We start from the raw sequence: 6,000 nt of genomic DNA, 5'->3' as shown, positions 1-6,000 counted from the left end.
TGTTTTTTTATTCACCAATTAGATTACATCATCAGCCCCTTTAAATAGAAAAATTGCATTGTATAGGTGCAACACTATATCACGTTTTTCAACCATCCTTATAACATCCCAACTCTACTTGACCGCCAAAAAGAACAAACTCAGATTTCCTATAAAATGGCTTAAAGATAAGATCTAATTTCAAAAGACTTCTACTGCCAAAAGAATTCAACTCTTCCACCTACTTCTAGAACACCAAAGAAATAAGGACTAATCTGGGTTAGGTTTGGATGGGCCCCACAAGGTTACACAGTTTGAATTAATAATTCCAACAGGGCATTAGTTAAGCATCATTTAATGACCATTAGGAACATGATTTTACACGTACTTTTATAGTTTTACACCTGTTTTGAGATGTTTTTAATTTTATCAAAGAATGTGTAAATTCATGATCCCAGGATCATTAAATGATGAGTAACCAGTACCCTTAGATAAGTTAATAAGGTGTCTATATTAATATACAGTTCCACTGATCCATAGGGTATTGACTTAGACAGGTTTTACTACATTAATCTATCTCACCATCTTTTCTTTTCTTTTTTTATCTCTCCGAGTGACTGAAAGGGCAAAAGGACCCATTTGGTTCCTGATCATGTGTATATAAACAAGAATAGCTTCGAATAAAAGCCATTTGGCACCTCACTTTTTCAATATAGAATAGCCACCCGTAGATGATTTAATTCATCTGAGGTGGCTATTCTCTCGAGCAAAAGTGAGCCTCCAAATGGCATTTTGGGAAGAAGTTGCCTAGGAAATCTCTTCAAAAAAAACTTATCAAAATGTCCCAACTCGTGCAAAAGTGGGCTTTTGGGACAGTCATAAACAATTGCCGACTTGCCTTAGTCTAAATATATTGATGCCAACAGAAATACGCTCGGACATAGGAATGTTTCTTTTGCTCTTTAGGCCATGTCTGGCAACCTTGGATTTTTTTTCATGGAATATTAGATATTTAGATTAACAATTGGGTAGAGTATTGCTTTTCCTTATTGTTATGCCACTTCTCACCCTCTTCTTCCCAAGGGGAATCAAAGTAAAAGGCTAAGTCAAAGTACGAGTAACAAAGAGAAATGTAATTGTGTCTCTTCATAAAACCACACCTCCTTACAGAACGAGGAAAACATTTTCCATGTTGGAGACTCGTAGCTTTTCAAACTGAAATTCTGAAAAATAGAATGGCATTTTCCCAAAAATGGTATTGCGACCCTTGATGTTAGGCATGATTCTGTCAATTCACAAGAAAAAAAAAATCAAAGAAAATAAGAAGAAATAAATGACTTCATTGATAATGAGCCTACATTAGGATGATTTGGGTACGTGTCTCTACCACGTGTAGGTCTGAATGAACAATCCTAACCCTCTAATAAACAAGTAAAGGTCAACAATGCATATAAAATTGGAAAAAAGATTAACAATCTGAGGGACCATGCCCAAATTCATATTAAATATAATAGTAACATGAACACACTTATTTTGAAGGATATGCATAAACAGAGTAAGTTGAAGCTTCAAAATAACACACAAGTCAATGTAATTTCTGGTTGTCAAAGGTAAAGAGACCCCCCATATCAAATAACACAAATTAGATTCAGTCTGAATTAATCAAGAAAAAATGATTACCCAGAAAGGGATTGAACCAGCACTTGTGTGGGAACTGTAAGATTAAGCCCCCAGTATGACCGTCCAAAATCTTGCACGAGATTAAGCTCCATCTCCCCAAAACCCCCTCTAAAATGAAACCCTCCAACCCCTCTTCTTCAATGCCGATATAATGAGAGAAAAGGCACAGGAAGAATTGGGAGGAACAGATTCCAAAGAAGGGTATTTTTGTAAATTTAGTCACATTTCTCAAAGGCAAGTTTCACATGAAAAGTTGTTTTCAAGGCCAATGGCGTAACGAGTAGTATAGCATTTTGCAGTAAAATGAAAAAGAAGGAACAGAGTGGGTGGTTTTAGGCAACACAAAGTTTAGATAATAGGTCCCACCTTTGATTGATCCAAACAGTTCATCAGAGGCCCCCACTTTGGATCTCCTACGAAAAAAAAAAGGTTAGTAGATCATGCAATCGTAACATCAAATAATGTGTATGTTTTTGTTATTTGAATGCAAACAACACACATTATTAGATGGAGGAATGCTAGATTCACAGGCGCCCTTGCAGAAAAGGGAGCAAAGGGCACCCCTTCTTTTTCTTTTTTTTATCCCGGAAAGATAACGACCCCGGGGCGGATCGGCAAATTTATATATAAGAAGATGGGACCATACAAGAGGAGGGAAAACCTCCTAGCCATAAATACAGGAAGCCGAAGCCCTAAAAAGAGAGTAAGGAGGAGGGGAAGCCTCTAACTCGACAAAATAGCAAGCTAAAGCCATAGGAAAAAGACAACAATCAATGCTTATAAGGGAGAGTGCCCTTAGTTGATCTTGCTTCTGATGTTGGGAAGGCCAAGTGCATCACATCTTGCTGCCCCTCTTGCCAGGCGAGGCATGGAGGCCCAGGAGGGATAGAACAAATTGGATCTTGATGAGCAGCCGAAGTTTGCAAGGGCATCTGCAACTGAGTTTCCCTCTCTGAATTGGTGATTGCAAGTGGGAGACAAAATGCAAAGAAGTAGTTGAATCTCCTTCCAGAGATATTGGATTGCCCAAGGGATTTGCCCTTTCCCGTCGATGAGATCGATCAGAACTTTGCTATCTGATTACACGATCATCTTGCTCATATTAAAGGCCTTGCAACAGCGGAGCCCGTCCAAGAGCGCACGAGTTTCCGCAACCATGTTAGTGCATTTCTCGTAGTAAAGAGAGAAAGCTAAGATAACCGTTGATTTTTCATTTCGAATAACTCCTCCTCCACCTGCTTCTCCAGGGTTCCCCTTCGAAGCTCCATCTATGTTGAGCTTAAGAGTTCCTTTAGGGGGTCTCTTCCATAGAATCCAGCAATCCTTTTGAATCCTTGGACGGCAAGGAGAAATGCCAAGCAGGGACAGAGAAAGAACCTCTAACAAGTTTGGTTCCTTGAGAGGAGAATGGCTACAATCCAGGTTTCTGATACCCTCTGAAATGGTGCTGAGGATTCTATTGGTGGAATTAGATTTTCCTTTCATTCGTCTGCTACACCGCTCTTTCCAAATTTCCCAAGCTATGATGGGCGCTGTGAGGCTGAATAGATGGGCTGCTTGAGTTTTTCTTTTAGTTTCTGCTTTCCACCAACTAAGAATTCTAGTCTTGATAGACTGAAATTGGATCAGATTGAAGTTCCAAATGTTGGCAAACTCTGACCAAATAGATTGAGCTAACTCTCCTTCTATGAATAGGTGGTTCATGGTTTCCTCTTTATGGATCGAGCAACAAACACATTTGGATGGCGCCTGAATGTGCTTGCTTTTTATTCTTTCATCTGTGGCAATGGCATCCTGGAAAACTTTCCAGAGGAAACAACTGATTTTTGGAGGAATAGATCCCCAGGTTGGTGCGGCCCAGTTCACATTACTATTTCTAGTCATGTTGACGATCCAAGCTGAATTGGTACTAAAGGTGCCTGATGGGGTGGGACACCAAATCAAAATATCTGGAGATTCATTCAATTGGAGCCTAGTGTTGAACAACACCTCAATCCAGACTGTCGAGAGGTGTGGTTCAATGATCTCCATGTTCCAGCCCCCTGATGGAAGAAGCATGTCTTTGATAGTAGCAGTGATGTTTATGTCTTCTCTATTTTCAGCCAAGAAGAATAATGGGGTGCTACCCATCTAGAGATCAGCCCAAAAAGAGATGGATCCATTTCCAACAATCCATCTCGAATTTTGAATCCAAGTGGCTCGAACAGATAAGATTTCTTTCCACATTTTTGAACAACCACGAGTTGGTTGTATTAATTCAAGTGATGTTTTCTGCAGTATATCGATCTGATAAGGGAGCTCCATAACGAGTTGTTAGAGTGAAGGTGGTGAAGAGACTTTAATCTGAATGCTGAGCTTAGTTCCGAAAGAGATTTAGTAGCCAGGCCGCCCTCAACTTTAGGCTTTGATATACGACTCCATGATACCCAGTGCATTTTGGCTCCTTGATCACTGCTGCCCCACCAAAAACTTGACAACAAGTTCTCTATTCTCTTTAGGACCTCTTTGGGAGGACACATTGCTGATAATGTGTGAATTGGAGTGCTGGACAGGACATGATTGATGAGAACTAATCTCCCAGCTTGGGAAAGTAGTTTACCTTTCCAGCCCTCTATCTTCCTTCTTATCTTCTGAATTAAATCATCGAAGAAGCTGGATTTCACACGCCCTACATAGAGAGGTACTCCCAAGTAAGTGATTGGTGGAATTTTATTAGTGAATCCAATTGTGCTTGCGATAATTTTTCTTCTAGATGGAGAGGTCTTCTCAGAAACAGTAAAGCAACTCTTTGATTTGTTAACTAGTTGGCCTGATGCTTGTTCGTATCTACTGAGGAAGGACATGACTTGCTTGAGGCTATTTGTACTCCCATTTGAGAAGATTATGGTGTCGTCCGCAAACAAGCAGTGGGTGATCGGGATGCTGCCTCTGCTCCTTTGAAAATATGTTGCTCGGCCTTCTCTAAAAACAGAGGAGAGCCCTCTGCTTAGAACTTCCTCTGCTAGAATAAATAGGTAGGGCGACAGGGGGTCTCCTTGTCTCAATCCTCGTGAAGATCTAAAGAATCCATTGGGCTCACCATTCAGGATGACTGAGAACCAGCAACTTTGGGTAGCCTCCTCGATAAGCTTTCTCCATTGGTTAGAGAATCCAAACCTTTTTAACACATCTTGCATGAATTTCCAGTTGAGTCTGTCAAATGCTTTGGCCATATCTATTTTTAGCATCACATTGCTGCCTCTTACTTTTTTCTTCAACCCTGTCATCATTTCTTGAGCGATTGCGATGTTGTCGGAAATGAACGTGCCTTTGACAAAAGCTCCTTGTTCTAGGGAGATTAGATTGGGCAATACTTTTGCAAGTCTTGATACAGTAACTTTGGAGAAAATCTTATAACAAAAGTTACAAAGGCTGATGGGTCTGAAGTCTGAAAAATCTTTTGGGTTTTCCAACTTTGGGATCAATGAAATGAAAGTAGATGAGTAGTGTTTAGATAATTTACCTCCCGCCAGGAAAGCTTTGGAAGCAGCCACTAGATCAGATTTGATAGTGTCCCAGCAAGTGGAATAAAAGAGCCCACTGAACCCATCGGGTCCTGGAGAGCTAGCCTGAGTCATCCTGAAAGTGGCGACTTTGATTTCCTCCTCTGAGGGAGGGGCCACTAACATTTGGTTGTCCTCGGTAGAGACCAACATGGGGATGTGATTAAGCAGCTCTTGATTCTGCCTTGAACCTTCTTCTGATAGGGCGTTTTCAAAGTGTTTTCTTGCTAGCTCTTTGATTCTGCCTTTGTCTGTAACCCATTCTCCCGAGTGTCTGATTTTGGTGATCCCTACTCCCCTTCTTTGGTGTTACATAGAAGCATGAAAAAATTTGGTATTTTGGTCACCCTCTTTGAGCCATTTCTCCTTTGATTTTTGTCTCAAGAAGATTTCCTCATGGAGTATAGCTTCATTCAAGTTTGATCTAGCCCTGCTTAGAGCCTCAATATTTTCTTGGTTTGGATTGCCTTGGTGAGCAACTTCTGCTTTCAGGACCTCATCCTCCTGGCTTTTGATGTTTTGAAATACATTGCCAAATATCTCATTGTTCCAGGATTTGAGGACTCTTTTGGTACTTTTCAGTTTTACGGAGAGTGCCTCCAGTGGGTTTCCATCCACTTGGATAGACCAAGCCTCGGCTACAATTGCCTCGAATTGGGGGTGCCTAGTCCACATGGCTTGGAATTTAAATGGTCTGATGATTGGTGAAGATGGAGCATGGATGCTTATTAGGAGAGGACAATGGTCAGAACATGTACGAGATAAGTGGGTAACGGAGGTAGCTTGAAAGTCATTCAGC

The sequence above is a fragment of the Tasmannia lanceolata genome, unplaced genomic scaffold (genome assembly GCF_043159265.1).
Source record: "Tasmannia lanceolata isolate RefF3 unplaced genomic scaffold, GAP_Taslan_0.1 ptg000008l, whole genome shotgun sequence".
Classification (NCBI taxonomy): Eukaryota; Viridiplantae; Streptophyta; class Magnoliopsida; order Canellales; family Winteraceae; genus Tasmannia; species Tasmannia lanceolata.
The sequence above is the reverse complement of the archived record's forward strand: the minus strand, read 5'-3'. Positions refer to the sequence as shown.